Source organism: Bos taurus, chromosome 21 (assembly GCF_002263795.3).
Source record: "Bos taurus isolate L1 Dominette 01449 registration number 42190680 breed Hereford chromosome 21, ARS-UCD2.0, whole genome shotgun sequence".
Lineage (NCBI taxonomy): Eukaryota > Metazoa > Chordata > Mammalia > Artiodactyla > Bovidae > Bos > Bos taurus.
Genome location: NC_037348.1, coordinates 6,015,142 through 6,032,339, shown reverse-complemented (window position 1 = coordinate 6,032,339; position 17,198 = coordinate 6,015,142). Strand labels below are relative to the sequence as shown.

At 41.9% G+C, this 17,198-nt stretch overlaps 2 protein-coding genes across 8 annotated transcripts in view; one reads left to right on the top strand and one right to left on the bottom strand.

The window, feature by feature from the left end:
* The window catches only part of LINS1 (lines homolog 1), a 32,714-nt gene extending 24,154 nt beyond the window's left edge, over window positions 1-8,560 (bottom strand). For 2 of the 4 annotated variants that reach the window (XM_005221758.5, XM_005221763.5), the window contains exon 1: window positions 8,132-8,560. The gene's annotated coding sequence lies outside the window, so the exon portion shown is untranslated. The remainder of the gene's footprint in view (window positions 1-8,131) is intronic. The other 2 variants (XM_005221759.5, XM_005221760.5) reach the window with 2 other exon arrangements.
* Window positions 8,561-9,013: 453 nt separating this feature from the next.
* ASB7 (ankyrin repeat and SOCS box containing 7) overlaps window positions 9,014-17,198 on the top strand; it is a 55,667-nt gene continuing 47,482 nt past the window's right edge. The window contains exons 1-2 of one of the 4 annotated variants that reach the window (XM_005221718.5): window positions 9,014-9,372; window positions 9,579-9,670. The gene's annotated coding sequence lies outside the window, so the exon portion shown is untranslated. The other 3 variants (XM_005221719.5, NM_001192151.1, XM_059878983.1) reach the window with 3 other exon arrangements.

Below are 17,198 nucleotides of genomic sequence, written 5' to 3'. Positions count from 1 at the left end.
CACAAAATGGGAGAAAATATTTGAAAGCCACATATCTGACGAGAGGTTGATATCCAAGACATATAACGAATTCACATAAATTCTATAGCAAAGAATCCTCCCAAGTCAAAAAGCTGATTAAAAAATGGGCAGAGGATCTGAACAGACATTTTTCCAAAGACATACACATGGCCAGCTGGTAATACTAAAAGATGCTCAACATCATTAGTCATCAGGGAAATGCAAGTCAAAACCACAATGAGATATTACCTCATACCTATTATATCGGCTGTTTATAAAAAAGACAAGAACTAACAAGTCTCAGTGAGGATGTGGAGAAAATGGAATCCTTGTGCACTGCTGGCAGGAATATAAGTGAGTGCAGTCTCTATAGAAACCAGTACGGAGGGCCTCAAAAAAATTAAAACTAGAACTATTACATGAAACAGCAGTTTCACTTCTGGCTATTTATCCAATGGAAATAAAAACACTAACTTGAAAAGATATATACTCCCCTATGTTCAATGCAACATTATTCACAATAGTCAAGACATGGAAGCAACCTGAGTGTCTATTAAACAGATTAACGGATAAAGAAAATGTGACTTTTCTATAGACCCAGATATTATTATTCAGTCATTAAAAAAAAAAAAAAAGATGAAATCTTGTCACTTGTGACAACGTGGATGGACCTTGAGGGTAGTATGCTAAGTGAAATAAGTCAGATAAAGAGAAATACCATATGATCTCTTTGACATGTAGAATCTAAATAAATAAAGCTTCCCAGTGGTGCTAGTGGTAAAGAATCCTCTTGCCAATGCAGGAAATCAAGAAAAGTGGGTTGGATCCCTGAGCTGGGAATCCCCTGGAGTAGGAAATGGCTACCCACTCTAGTATTCTTGCCTGGAAAATTCCATAGACACAGGAGCCAGGCAGGCTACAGTCCATAGGGTTGCAAAGAGTAGAAAAAGACTGAGCACACACACATATGAAAACAACAACAAATTCATAGACACAGAGAACAGACTGGTGTTTGCCAGTAACAGGGGGTGGCGTGTGGGCAAAACAGGGGAATGCACAGTACAGTGACTGTACATTCATGGGATGTAACGTACAGTACAATGACTATAGTTAACAATACTGTATTGTACTTTGTTCCCATTGCTAAGGGATAATCTTAAAAGTTCTCATCACACACACAAAAAACCTATGTGAGGACATGCATATTAACTAGACTTATTGGGATGATCATTTTACAGTATATACAAATCTTGAATCATTATGTTGCTCACCTGAAACTAATATGGGCTTCCCTACTAGCTCAGGTGGTAAAGAATCAACCTGTAATGCAGGAGACCCAGTTTGATTCCTGGGTCGGGAAGATTCCCGTTACCCACTCCAGTATTCTTGGGCTTCCCTGGTGGTTCAGATGGTAAAGAATCTGCCTGCAATGCAGGAGACCTGAGTTTGATCCCTGGATTGGGAAGATCCCCTGGAGAAGGGCATGGCAACCCACTCCAGTATTCTTGCCTGGAGAATCCCATGGACAGAGGAGCCTGGTGGGCTACAGTCCATCATGGGGTCACAAAGAGTCAGACACAACTGAGTGACTAAGCATAGCTCAGCTTCAAATATGACTTTCTCCAGCAAGGTTAAGTCCTCCTGAGATACCTAGACTCAGTCTTCTAGAATTACTGTCCTCTTACAGAATATGTCACAATTGTACTTTAAATGATCTGTGCAATGATTTCTAAGACTCCTGCTTTAAAGAGGAGTCTAGTTCATCACTTCTTCCCCAGCTCCTAGCACAATGCCAGGTACACAGTAGGCATTAAGTATTTATTGAATGTTTTGATGGCTGAATACTGTTTCAGTCAAGTTCTCAGAGATCTATTAACTTCATTCATTTGGTGTTCATTAGTAATATGTATCTCTGAAATAATCCTAAAATCAGCTACAAAGTTCATTTTAGTACTATTTTGATCTCAAAAAAACTTTCAACTGCTGTGTAACTTTTAACTTCTGAATTTTAAAATACAATAAAACTTTCATGTCAAAAAATAAATGTTATACATAGCAGTACTATCCATAGTAGGGCTTGAGTTCTGAGCTGATTCAATCTTTACTATGTTACCTAACAGTGTGCTCAATGTGCTGGAGCTGCACACATTGAGTCACAATAAGGGGTGAATTAAAACTACCCTGAAGGGAAAAAAAAGTCTGATCAGGGCTATAAGGAAGCTCGAGAGCCAGCAGTTAGCTTCCTTCCTTTCAGCATTTTTTTCTTGGGACTGTAAGGTCAAAGTCTAAAAAGAGGAATTTTTATATCCAGCCCCTTCCTCCTTTCCTGCCAAGTACTGCTGAACAAAGTTATGCTGGAAAGCAGATGACAGACTGTCTGGTGGCCGTATTAACAACATGTAGGTCTCAATTTCCCTGTAGTCACAAAAATGGTATCTGCTGTCATTCACGGCATAACCTGCTCTCTCTCTGTATTATCAACACCGCCTGATTTAAGGGCTGAGAGACAGTCTCCTGGGCAGTGGTTCTAGACTTCAGTCACTGAGTGAACTCACTGGGGCATGAGGAAAAATGCCTGAACCCTGGGCACCAAGTAAGTCAGAGTTGCTGCAGTGGGGCTGGAACATTTTTCCAGTGATCAAGTACTCTTCTATACAGGGTAGAAACTCAATTAAGACTGAGTCAGGGTTTTATGGGGGCTTCCCTAGTACCTCAGCTGGTAAAGAATCTGCCTGCAACGCAGGAGACCCTGGTTTGATCCCTGGGCTGGGAAGATCCCCTGAAGGAAGGCATGGCAACAAACTCCAGTGTTCTTGCCTGGAGAATCCCCATGGACAGAGGGGCCTAGCCTAGCAGGATCAAAGGGTTGCGAAGAGTCGAACACGACTGAGCGACTAAGCACAGCAGGGTTTTATGAACTAAAACATCATAAACGCTGATCTGGAATTACTTCATTTATCTGTTGTAAAATTAGTGTTTCCATTTGTGTGAATTTGATATCACCTAATGCAAAGTAAAGTATGTCTGGTGAAATCTAATCAAGTTTAATTTGCTAAAAATATTATGCAATCTAAACTGCTAAATCAGTGAAAAGTTATAGTTTAAGAATTATCAAATTTGACATCACCAACACAATAAATCAATTTAGAATTATCTAGTAGCACATTCTCTATGCCATGTTCCCTGGTTGTGATATAATTACCTCGGTAATCTCGCAAACTGTTACAACCTGAACAAAGGATTTCAAATGACCAGAGAAAAGGAAAAGCTAGGACACAACTCAGATACCAACTTCTGTTAAGCTAGCAGACCTTCATGTCTTGGTTGAAGCAACATTTAGCAACACACTGAGCTGCATGGGGCTGACGATGCTGTGAGACTGAACATTTCCTCCACAACTTCACAGATTTATTCGTTTATTTTATTCTTTTTGGAATTCAAAACTGCCTGATTCTTTAGTCAGTAAACTTTATAAAACTGAACTTACAATTTACATTCATACTGGTAAAATACCCGTCAACAGTTTTTTTTTTTTTTTTCACACTGGAGTCCCATTGCTAAGAAACCTGAAAATCACTGGCCCAGATAACTCATAAAGCCTCTCTGCAATTCCAGAACCCAAGAGTGCTAGTGGACATCAGGTAGCAATCTGGGTTTCCAAGAAGGAGGCAGCAATTATTTAGGCAAAATGTACCAATAAAGTCTCATAACACAAGTTTTTTTATTTTGGCCATGCCATATGGATCATGGGATTTTAGTTCTCCGACCAGAGAATGTATAGTCCAAACCCCTTGACTGCCATGGAATCCCCCAGGGCACATGTATTGTGGAAAGTGTATGAAATGTCTGAAGACAAAAAAAAAGAGTATGCAAAAATAAAGTTGGTAGTTGTATTGAAGTTTAGGTATTATAAGCTGTTGTCCAAACTTTCTGTGATGTTATTTGTTTTTATAATAAATCAGGAAGAAATCATGAGAGAATTGAAAGATCAGAAGTTGCTAATGTATCATACCACTTAATATGTCTGAATATAACTGGTTTCTAGTTAAAATTCAGTTACGTATTTTAAGGATAAAGAGAAATTAAATTTTTTTTAATTGGAAATTATACATACAAAAATATGTAGTAGCCTTCACAGTAGTTTTTTTAGGAAGAGTAATTCCAAGTAAAGTACCATTGTTCCACACTCCTGTTGAAATTCCTTTGGAAACTGCTTGCAGTCCTGCACATATTCCTTTGAATATACAGTTAGATACTACACTTCCTGGGTGGGTTTGGTTTAAAAAAAAACAGAAGTTTTTAAAAACTTATCCTGTATAATTTTCAGCCTGGCTCTTAGTAGTATAAAACTTCTATTTTTTTCTAATTTAAGCAAATGTTTAGTAAGAATGTTCTTCTAAGAATTTGTATTTTCTAAAAAGCCTTACACAGAACAAGAGAAAGAAGTCTTTAGGGCTACCAATGTGACTATTAACACTGATCCACCCTATTTCAGTGCCTTCTCTATCATACATGATGGTTCTCAATTTATAATACATCTTTTCACTCTCCTACCCCTGCCAAGTCTTTAAGGCTTTTTCCTAAAGGGAGTTTCTGACTACAACATCATCAGAACTGCTGGCCAAAGGGGTATATTCTTTAAAGGAAAAATAGGCACATGTTCACATAGATAATAATTGTGTAGTCCCTCCATTAAAAAATATTTTGCTTTGGGATTTCTCTGGTGGGCCAGGGGTTAAGAGTGTGAGTTCCCACTGAAGGGGGCATAAGTTTGATTGCTGGTCTGGGAACTAAGATCCCACGTGGCGTTCGGTGCCGCTAAAACAATAAATAAATAAATAAATTTGCCTTTTTCTGAACACAGGGAAGCCTGGCATGCTGCATTCACGTGGTTGCAAAGAGTTGGACACGACTTAGCAACTGAACACCACCACCACACACACACAAATTCCTGACAAGTCAGTCTCTCTTGGAGCCCCTTCTCCCTCTCTGGAGATTCCCTCTCAGACATCCTTGCTCAGTTCTTCTCCTGCTACAGTCATTTCTGGGTAGAAACTGGTTCTAGGACCCCTCACAGGTACCAAAATCGGTAGATGCTGAAGTCCCTTATTTGCATATAATCCAGGCACATCCAACATTTGTTGGATCAGAGAGAAAACAAGGGAATTTCAGAAAAACACCTACTTCTGCTTCACTGACTACTCAAAGCCTTTGACTGTGGAAAATTCTTAAAGGGATGCCAATACCAGACCATCTTACCTGTCTCCTGAGAAACTTGTATGCAGGTCAAGAAGCAACAGTTAGAACTGGACATGGAACAACAGTCTGGTTCAATATTGGGGAAAGGAGTATGTCAAGGCTGTATATTGTCACTCTGCTTATTTAACTTATATGCAGAGCACATCATTCAAAATGCCAGGATGGATGAAGCATAGGCTGCAATCAAGATTGCCAAGGGAAATGTCAACAACCTCGAATATGCAGATGACACCACTCTAATGGCAGAAAGAGAAGAGGAATTAAGGAGTCTCTTGATGAGGGTGAAAGAGGAGAGTGAAAAAGCTGGCTTAAAATTCAACACTGAAAAAAGCTAAGATCATGGCATCCGGTCCCATCACTTCATGGCACACAGAAAGGGAAAAAGTGGAAGCAGTGACAAACTTTATTTTCTTGGGATCCAAAATCACTGCAGATGGTAACTGCAGGCATGAATGTAAAAGACACTTGCTCCATGGAAGAAAAGCTATGACAAACCTAGACAGAGTATTAAAATGCAGAGACTTCACTTTGCCAACAAAGGTCCATCTAGTCAAAGCTATGGTTTTTCCAGTAGTCATGTATGGATGTGAGAATTGGACCATAAAGGCTGGGCTTCGAAGAATTGATGCTTTTGAACTGTGGTGCTGGAGAAGACTCTTCAGAGTCCCTTGGACTACAAGGAAATCAAACCAGTTAATCCTAAAGGAAATCAATCCTGAATATTCATTGGAAGGACTGATACTGAAGCTAAAGCTTCAAGACTTTGGCTGCTTGATGCAAAGAGCTGACTCATTTGAAAGGATCCTGATGATGGGAAAGATGGAAGGCAAAAGAAGAGGGAGGCAGAGGATGAGATGGTTAGATAGCATCACTGACCCAATGGACATGTATTTGAGCAAACTCTGGGAAATAGTGAAAGACATGGAAGCCTGGTGCGTTGCAGTCCGTGGGGTCTCAAAGAGTCGGACACAACTTAGCGACTGAAGAACAACAGTAACAACAATGCACATCCTCTCCTATACTTTAAATCACCTCTGGCTTACTTAGAATATATTATACAACATAAATGCTATGTAAATAGTTGCTAAGCTGGTGGCAAGTTCAAGTTTTGCTTTTTGTAACTTCCTGGAACTTTTTTCTTTTTACAAATATTTTTGACTGGAGGTTGGCTGAAACTACAGAAGCAGAACCCATGAATACAACAGAGAGCTGATTGTAGTCTCCTTAATGTTTCACAGTCTCTCAATATCTTGAATTAACATCTCCACACTAACAACTCCAGAATCCACAGTTAGGTTTAGCTCTCTTCTAGGGTCCACTCTCAAATATCTAAATGCCAGTGGAGAACTCCACTTGGAATTTCCACAGCACCTTCAGCAGAAACTCAACTCACTCTATGGTCTCTCAAAGTTGCCATCTCAGTATATGGCACCTGTATCGCCTAGTCACCCAAGCAAGAAACCTGGCTATCTTTCCAGACCCTCTCTCACCTCACTTCTTTCCACCCTTATGGCCACTGTTACAGTACACCACTCCTACCCTGGACAACCACAACATAGTCCTTGCTAAGTAGTTGTTTCCTGACACGCACTTCCTTCTGAAAAACATCTCCACTTTGATTCAGATAAAGTACAAATTCCTTAACATGGCTTAGCATGCCCTTCAAGATCTGACTGTTGGGGTCTTGTTAGGTCTGTGCCCCACAAATTTAGCTCCAGGTTTTCTCTGAGGGCCTCAGAAACTCTGTGCACTTTAAGGACTACTTTTCTTGGCCCATTCTCCCTAAAATCATACTCAGCCTTTCCCCTCCCACTCTCAACCTTCAAGGAGGAAACCTCCAGTCTTGGGGAGCCTACCACATACCCAAGTCAGGATTAAGGGCCTTGGCCAAGTGCTCCCTCAGGCTATATATAGTATTTGTCTCACTGAATTGTCTGCAATAATTTTCTAATTTGGTTTCCCCACACTTGACTATGAGCTTCCCTGGGTAGGCCTGAGCCCAGTTTTCCTACCTAAGCCAATAAACAGCTCATGTAGAAGGCAGAAAAATGAATATTCTTGATAAATGAATGATAATGTACAATAAAATAGCAGGATATCAATTTGAAATGTTTGCAGTGACCCCCATCTGCCACAAAACATATTATTTTATTACATAAAAGTAGTTGATATGTTGAAATACAAACTTTCTTTATACAATTAGATAGGCGTTTCTTGAGGACACTGGTGGTAGCCAAACGTCTGCTGTACTGGGTGACTAAGTTTAAGATAATGTCAACTCTTGCCTGGACTACCACAACAGTCTTTCACATCTGCAGTAACCTCACTCTCAGCTACAGCCTTCTCCACTGAGCAGCCAGTGATCTTTTCAAAACATAAATAGATCTTCCCGACCACCTGCTACAGGGTCCTGCAAGATCTGCAGCCTGTCGTACACCCTCCACTCCCACAACCAACTTCATTATCAATCAGTTTCCCTGCTTGACTAGCTGGCCTTCTTTCTTGCAGTTCCTAGCAACGGCAAAGATTATTCCAGTCAGAGACTTTGGACTTTGATGTCTCTGCCTGCAAAATTCCCCCCCGCCCCCGCCCCCGCCCCTCGCCTCCCCCCCTCCCCCCGCCCCTTGATCTTAGCATGGCTGTGTTCCTCACTCAGATGGCGAGTCAAATATCACTTCCTCAGAGACCCTTACTAGCTAAAAGAGCCATCACGTCCAAGCCAAGCTCGACCCCATCCCTATCTAGTAAATAATTTCGTATCTGTCAGTCTCTTTGCTAAAGCGTAAAGCTCCACGAGGGCAAAGGATTACATATATCTTGTTCGCTTTTGTCTCCCTGACGGCTAGGACACTGACCAGCTTAAAGTAAATACCTGGTAAGTGAAAAAACGCACTTAATAAACACGGCCATCTCCCACATTTTCCACTCTTTTCCCTTTCATTCGCAGGAATTCTCAAGGGCCGCTGTCCTCGCAGGAAAGCCCTTGAAGCGTCACCGCCAAGGCACAGTGTCCTCTTCTGAGTGAGGCGAGGCGCGCCCAGCCGGGAGCTAACGGCGCCTCAGGCCCTGGAGCGCAGCCTAGGAGCCGGCGCTCGCGACTGAAAAGCACCGAGGGCGGCGGGACGAGGAGCGCCTCTCCTCGCTTCCTGGGGACTGACACCTCCTCAGTCCTAAGCCTCGAAACAGCCTCTCATCGGCCGCACAGCCGCTTCCCCCGTCGCCGAGCGTAGCGACCTCTTCCAGTTACCTGCTGGAGACCTGCCTCAAGCCACGCCGCCGCCGCATTGCCGTTCGAGCAAGCGCCGGCCCCTTCCGGGCCACCGTAGTTCACAGAACGTACAGGGCGCTGCCTCCACCCGCTTGCGCAGAGGTCCTGTTCGGCATATAGTGTTTCTTAGCAACCGCGTGGAGTCCCTCCGCCAGGGGCGGAGCGTCGGGAGCCGCGAGGTGCGGGGGGTAGTGGGGGAGTGAATGTGGCCAATCAGAGGCGACTCCTAGCCTCGCTCGGCACGCCTCCTCTAACTGTCGCGAATACGCAGGCCGCTTTACGGCAGGCAAGGGGTGGGGGCCGCTGGGGTAAGGAGGAGAGAAGGAAGCAACCAACCAACCAAGTCCCCCTCACCCCCTACCCCCCCACCCACCTCAGACCTGGTTTACGGCTCCGGGCTCCGGCTCCAGTGCGGCCGCTGATTGGCTGCTGAGGGTTTGGTCCCATCCCAGTGACCCCAAAGTGCTGGAGGGAGGGGGCGGGGGTGGCCCGGTGCAAAGTGCATCCCGAAAGCCCCCTGCCTGGCGCCCCGGCGGCCGGCACTCCGGGCTCCGTGAGAGCCAGGCCCTCGCCGCCCCGAGCCCTCCCGGGCCCCTCAGTGGCCGGGCGCCCCCGGCCAGGAGCGCGGCAGCCCCCTGCCCCGAGCGCTCGGACCGGGGCTGCCCCCCGCCCGCGCCGGGACTTCCTCCCTGCACCCCTGCCCCAGGACGCTCGGCGGCCACTGCCGCCGCCTCCGCCCGGCCGGGCCATCTGGATGCTGGCAGGCTGGGGCCGGGAGGCGCCGCGGAGGAGCAGGGACAGCCGGGTCCGGCCCTGCCCGGGCTGTTTCCTCAATGGAGAAGTTGGTGAGTGTGGAGGCGGCTGGAAGAAGGAAGGGAGGCAGCAGCTGAGGAGACAGGTAAAAGTCGGTTACCCCCGCTGAGGGGAAGGGGCCGGTCCGGGACGGAGGGGAAGCCTGCCGCTTCCTGCCGGCCCGCCCCGCTCTCTGCCCCGGGGCCCCCTCCGCCCCGGCCCCAGGGCTCTGCCCCGCTCACGGGTCTCTGATTTTCAGGTGTGAGCTGGCTGGGGGGCGAGCGACGGCAGGAGAGGGTCTACCCACCCGCCCGAGCAGCCGCGGAGCTCTGACCAGCTTCCACCGTCAAGGTAACGAGCCAGCCCTCCCCTCCCCCATTGTTTATTCCTGGCCCCTACCTCATTAATCGGTGCTTTCTTTTCTGGATAGTTACCTGGCAATGCACCCCTTTCCTGGCTTCTAGCTTTCCAGCAAAAACAAAAACGCTGCCCGTGCCCCAGTCTTTAACATTTTAATAACTTCTCTTTCCCAGGACCTTATTTTCCGCCTTTCCCTCTGAACAGTGTGTTTCCATGTGTTGCATTTGTCTTTTGGTACACTCCACCATTTACCCTGCTCGGAGACTTTGAGACCTTTTTGTAGCTCCCCCAGCCCCTCTTATTCTCATAGGAATTCCCCAATTCCTTATTAGTTGCTTGTTAATTCTGGATGACTCTGCTTTTTAATTAAACCACAATTTTCTGTTTTCCCCTCTTCTTTGCTATCATTCCTCTACCTCCATCAGAATATCTTTTGAGTTACCTCACAAGAGTTCGTGAAGGAAGGTTCAGTAATAGCTTGAAATTTGTGAGTTTCAGAAAATAATGTGATTTTTTTTTTCCTATAGCAAAAAGTGAATCTGTGTACCTTAATAATGTGAATGATATGAAAGCAATACTCTCCTGAAGCACTTATGTATAATTAACTCTGGGCTTTTGTGTGTTTCTGTGTGACAGATGTGTAAAGGCTATGAAACTCTTATAAAAAGATAAATCATATTTGTTATATCTCAGATTTTCTAGTACTTATAAAACTTTATGCAATATTTTGTTAATCATTTGACGCTCAAGAATTTAAAAGCAAAAGAATATTTTGGTGTGTTTAGAACGTAGGGTTTTATTTTGGCACTTTTCATAAGATTTCTCATTTTGAAACCCTTGTAGAGAATTTGTTAGATTGAAATTTAAGCATCTGTATTTTGTTGCCACCTTTTAAAATGCACTAAAGGTAAGTTTAGGGCATTCATGTAAGTCCTAAAGAGGGGATATAAATAGGGAAATCATGTAAGAGTTAATTCAGAAATGAGCCAAGTAATAACTTCTCTAACATCCAATAACAGGAGTATAAAGTCTCTTGTTAATCTCAGAGTTATTTTAATATCACAGATTTTTTAGGGAATTTTACATGCAAGGAAGTGCTTATAATAGCAAAAGTTGTTAGGAAATCTTTGACTTGTTCTCTTCCTCTGGACTTTCTGTCTTCCGGATAAAGAAATGAATCTCTTACCTGATTCTTCTAATTGTCAAGGTGCAGCTAAAGATACTTTTAAAGGGCTTTGAGGGTTTGCGTATTCTTGAGACCTGGAACTGGATACCAAAATGAGAACGTATGCTACTGAATGGGGTTTAGAATCAGTATTGACTAATGACTATTCCACAGTGAACATTTAGGGCACCTTTTGTATGTACACGTAGAGTGCATGTATGGTCAGCCATGTCCGGCTCATTGTGACATGATTGACTGCAGCCCACCAGGCTCCTCTGTCCATGAAATTTTCCATGCAAGAATACTGGAGTGGATTGCCATTTCCTCCTCAAGGGGATCTTCCCCACCCAGGGATCAAGCCCACATTTCTTGTGTGTCCCGTATTGGCAAGCAGATTCTTCACTAACTGGGAACCTGGGAAGTTCCCTCTGTACATGTAGGGTTCACTGCATTTCAGTAAAAGCTAGGTAGAAGGCAATTTTCATTATTTAAATATGTGAATCGCCAGAGAAATGCCTAATGATTACTTTAGACCTTTTAAAAAATTGCTAAAATACTTGAAGCATGTTTTTAGGGTAAAGATGAATTACATGTATTTTCTATTCAGGCCTTCTCAGTTAAATATTTTTCTGCTTTAGATTGAACTCTAGCATGTTTTCATTTCTGAGGGGTTTTATCACCTGTGCTGAGTCAAGTATGTAAGGTAAAGAGAGAACACTACTTTCCTCTCTGTTCTTTCTAATTTCTTAACTATTTCATTGATCCTCTCAGCTTTTAGTGGTTTTTCTAAGATTATGGAGTATATATAAATTGTCAACATCTGTTCCTAATGTTAGCATGATTGAGAGTATTTGGTCTAGATTATGCCAAACATTTAGTGTGAATACTGTATTACCAAAAAAGCCTGTTGACTGATTTATATTCTTCAGTCTGGTAGTTAACTTTGTGTTAATTCTATTGTCAGTCACATGGTTTTGAAAAGAAAAAAGATAAACACCCAGCTTTTTTGGTAACCAAGTAAGATTTATGACCCCATAGGGAGAATCACTGATTTTAATTGAAGTGATGCATTTTGAGTATGCTGTGGCCAGTACTGACTGTCTTCATACCTAAAGTGATGCCATTCACAATTATATTATGACACATACAAATACCGCTTTATTTTGTTCACATTTAACTTTGATAATATAGAAGTACATATGATTCCTAAAAAGTCTGTAAAATCAGGTCATTTCTGTAAGCATATCTAATACCTGACTTTCAGCCTTTTCACTTCATCTTCAACAGAAAGTATGCCCTACGTAGAAGACTTATCTCCTTTCTCATAAACTTAGGTACTGATATGAGGCTGCTAAGATGGTAAGGCCAGACATAGGTTAAAAAGGTAAGGTTGACAAGATTTCATCATTTATAATACTTGTGATTTACACTTTAAATTGAGTTGAAGTAAGTGAACTACAAAATTTCCTCTGTTGCCTTGTCCACATTGCATGAAAATTGTTGGTCTTTCTGTCAGAACTTAGGAAGCTTGTAGAAAAGTTGTACATGATAATAAATATTTGTTATATGGAGGCCCAGTAATTTGGAGGAAATATGAATACCCTCACTTGTTTTAGAACAGAAACACTGTGGTACTCAGCCGAGTGATACTAAAATAACACTTCTACTTCATTTTGGGTTCCAGGCTCTTGGTTATATGAGTCGACCTCATCAACATCCATCTCAGCCATGTTACATGCTTTGGGCATTGTAGTGTTTCTGCATCTATCTTCCCTCTTGGGATTTGTGAGCTATTCATGTTTTTTGGTTTTTTTTTTTTTCCCCTTAGATCTAGTATCCTTGGAGTTACTGATTTTATTTCCTTACAGCCTGTATCTCTGTTTATTCTGCAAAGAAACGCTTATTTCTTTTTTTGAGTAGCAAGCTGTTACCTTGTTTCCAGTTCGTGTGAAATCTGAAAGCACAGTTCTAATTTGTGTCCCTTAATCAAAAAATGTGTGGCCTTTCAGTGAAAGTAATATGCAAAAGCTATTAATGACTAATCATTTATGCCAAAGGAAATTGGGGACATGTGGGCAAATTTGGTGCAAGTTACATAATTTTAGACAGATCTTAAATATATTTTGCTTTATAGCTATTTTATTCTTTATTCTATGAATATAGATTTCTTTTAATTATATGAAGCAAGAAGCTTTGGTTTTAACTTAATGAGGTTAACTTGATATCTGTATGGAAATTAGATGGCATGTAATTCCTAAATTTGTAGTTTCTAATATGGTCAACATTGTGAAAGCTCGGAGGCCTAGATTGTTTTCTTTTTTAAGAAAAGTGTAAAGTAGAAAAGATGAATTTGTAAAATTTAAACACTATTAACATTGGGCAGTAAAATCTTTTATAAAAGTGATATACATTGGGAAGCAGTTCATTTTGATACATAATTCTGAAGTCTTCCTTGTTAGTGTGTTTTTTTTTCCTTTTCTGACTGAAACCTAGAATGGAATTTCTAAAGATTGCATCCTCAGAGTTTTAGTCATTCTGAGTCAACTTGCATTGTACATATGTTTACTTAGAAAATTGACTCCTTCACCATTTTCTTTTATATGTGACTCCATGAGCTATCAGATTTTCAGACTTGCACTTTTTGAGGGGAAATAGATTTTTTTCTGTCTTATCTCTGGACTTCCTCTGTAGTTTTTAATGGTAACTTTACCACTGAATATTACGTTAACTTTCTAAGTTCAGTAGCCTTTTTCCCTTTACTTACACATACATGGATGGTTATACTCTATTAAATGCAAACTTTCATAAAATTACACCACGATGAAATTAAGTTGCTTGATGCTTTGGACTATTAGGATATTTTGGTAATAAGTCTTTGGCCTTCATAATTTAAGAGGACAGGAGTCGTGTGTGCATGGTATGTGTGTGTGTGTGTTTTCACATAAAGACTGAAGCACAAAGTGCTTTTTTTGCTTTAAACCTGTGTTTTTTATTTCTAGAGCTTGGTATGGTCAGAATAAAGAAAAATGATCCTAACCATTCTACAAGTATTTGATTCATTTGAAGTATGCGAAAACTCTGTAAGTTCTCTCCAGGGATAATACCAGTGGCCAAAGACTCATAGTATGCCAGGCACTATAGGGTACTCAGTAGACTTTCGTTTGTCTGATTGGAGTAGATGGTGTGGGATTATCACGAGTTGTTTGTGCATCTTGCATATAGAGAGGAATAATTGAGTCACTTTGACCTTTAACACAAAACCTTTCTTGATATTATTAATAAATTAATGCCATTTAATATTCTCTTCAACCTCCACCTCACTTGCCATCCCCCACCATTTCTGCTGCCTTCGTGGAAGTGGTGATGGATGTATGGAAGGCAATGATGACAAAAACAAGGACTCTTAAAGGCTCAAGACTGTGAAAAGTCATCTTCACTTTTCTTAGGAGGACAGGGGTTACCGAGGAAATACTTAGAAGTAAGGCATCCGGTGGTGTTCATTCTTGAAATGGAGGTGTGGATCACATGGAGAATAATGACATATTCTGTGTGGAAATGCTGCAGGCTCATCATTGAAGACATTAGTTTGCATTTTTTATTTTAGTACAGTTTTATAGATGTGCAGAAAAATGTTGATACAGAATTCCCATGTATTACACACTCACCTTCCCCTAACGTCTTACATTAATAGACACATTTCTCACAATTATTGAAACAGTATTGAATAGTTTTATTAACTAAAATCCATACTCTGTTCTGATTTCTTTAGCTTTTACCTAATAACTGTTCTCTGTTCTAGGATCCCATCCAGGATACCACATTCCATTTTAGTTGTCCTGTCTCTTTAGGTTCCTCTTGACTGTGACAGTTTCTCAGATTTCTTTGTTTCCTTGTGTTTGATGATCTTGACATTTTGAAGAGTTTCAGATATTTTGTAGATAGCCCCTCAGTTGGAATTAGTCTGGTATTTTCCTCATGATTAGACTGCGGCTGTGGGTTTTGGGGAGAAAGAGCACAGGTAAATCGCCATTCTCATCATATCATGCTAACAACATGATTTTGATGGTGCTCTTGATATTGGCCGTAATTATCTAGCTGAGGCACTGTCTTTCAGGTTTCCCACTGAAAAGTTCATCCTCTTTGAAAAGAGGTTCATCCTCTTTGAAAGGAAGTCACACTTAAGGAGAAAGGGGAGTTGTGTTCCACCTCCTTAAGGGTGAAGGGAGGGGGTGAATCTACACACATTATTCGGAATTTTGAACAGGAGATTTATTTCTTCTCTCCCTTTTAAAGTCAATAAGTTGTTCATTATCAATACAGACTTACTGATACTTAGGTGTAGTTTGGGTTAGTATCTAGTAGTACTTTGATTATCTTGTTTGATTTGTTCCACCATGGCTATTGAGAGCTCTTCTAGTTGGCTCCTGTATCTCCTTGACATCTTTGCGTTTTTCTTGGAGTGCTTCCTTCTCTTTTGGCACTGTAAGATGCTCTAGGCTCATCTTCTGTATTTCCTGCCCAGTTCCAGCATCAACCATTTCTGTAAGGATTGTTGTTCTGTTGCTGCTGCTGCTAAGTCGCTTCAGTCGTGTCCGACTCTGTGCGACCCCATAGACAGTAGCCCACCAGGCTCCCCCGTCCCTGGAATTCTCCAGGCAAGAACACTGGAGTGGGCTGCCATTTCCTTCTCCAGTGCATGAAAGTGAAAAGTAAAAGGAAAGTCTCTCAGTCATGTCCGACCCTCAGCAACCCCATGGACTGCAGCCTACCAGGCTCCTCCATCCGTGGGATTCTCCAGGCAAGAGGACTGGAGTGGGGTGCCATCACCTTCTCCTGTTCTGTTGCTAAATTGTGTCTATTTGTGACCCCATGGACTGCAGCACGCCAGGCTCCTCTGTCCTCCGCCGTCTCCCAGAGTATGCTCAGATTCATGGCCACTGAGTCGGTGATGCTGTCTAACCGTCTCATCCTCTGCCACCCTCTTCTCCTTTTACCTTCCATCTTTCCCAGCATTAGGGTCTTTTGCAGTAAGTTGGCTCTTTGCATCAGGTGGCCAAAGTATTAGAACTTCAGCATCAGTCCTTCCAATGAATATTCAGAGTTGATTTCTTTTAGGATTGACTGGTTTGATTTCCTTGCAATCCAAGGGACTCTCAAGAGCCTTCTCTAGCACCCCAGTTCGAAAGCATCAGTTCTTCGGTGCTCAGCCTTCTTTATGGTCCAACTCTCACATCCATACAAGTTGTTGTTCAATCTCTAAGTTGTGTCCGACTCTTTGCGACCCCCTGGACTGCAACATGCCAGGCTTCCCTGTCCTTCACTATCTCCTGGGCTTTGCAGTTTTTATAGCTTGCTGTGTAGGAGTCCTGAACATGCCTAGTTTGTTTATTTAAAAGTGTTAGGCAGTTTTAAGCCAAATATTATTTATTTCCAAGTGCATGTTTGCAGAGTCTTTGGCTTCCTTGAAGAAATTTGACAAGGAAAAATAGATTGTGAAAAGAGATAAGGGTCAAAGTAGTCTGCACTAATTTGGGTTGGTTGAAAATTCTGGTCTGCAGCCGCCGCCACCTGTGACGGCCACTTTTCCCCATAGCTCATCCAGGTGCTGGGCAGTGTGAACTTTCCTTGTTTAAGTGACAGAGGGCTTGGCTCACCCACCCCACTAGAATGGGATGGCAGTTCTCCCAATGAGTAATTCCTGGACGGTTTCTAGTGTAATGTGTGGAAGTCACTTTGCATGTGTTCTTAAGCCTAATGGAATTCATAGATCTAGGATTTAATGGATGTGTAGAAAGATCCCTTTTCTTTTAGTTGTAGAGAATTTTTTCAGGATTCATATGGAGAAGCCAGCAAGACTGTTGTTAATCTTTTGCCTAGTTTGGTGTATGCATAATGGCATAACAGTTTCAGTAACATGATGTCTTTTGCATATACAGAAAAAAAGCATTTAAAGACAACCTCCTTTTAGTTGTCATAGATCCCATTTTGACCCTGGCTACCTACTGTATTGAGTGTACATGTATTTTCATTGTTTAGAAAGAGCAAGAAACTAATGATGTCACTTAAAAAGTAATTCAGTTCTGAAAATATATTCTGAATAGACCCCCCAAAAAATTTGTGTTTGCATCCAAATTCCAAGTATGAGATTTATTATTTTCTTTATTAAAAAAACAAACAAACTACCTTTTTAGAAAAAAAAAAATTCCGCCCGATAAATCATATCCTATACCACGTTGGAGATTAGTGTAGATGTTGAGATAATTTCTTCTAAGAATTGATTTGAGTTCATTCCTTGCTCTGTAAGTTGTTGTAATGTGCTGAAATGCTAGCTCGTCAAAAGGTAGACTATTTAGG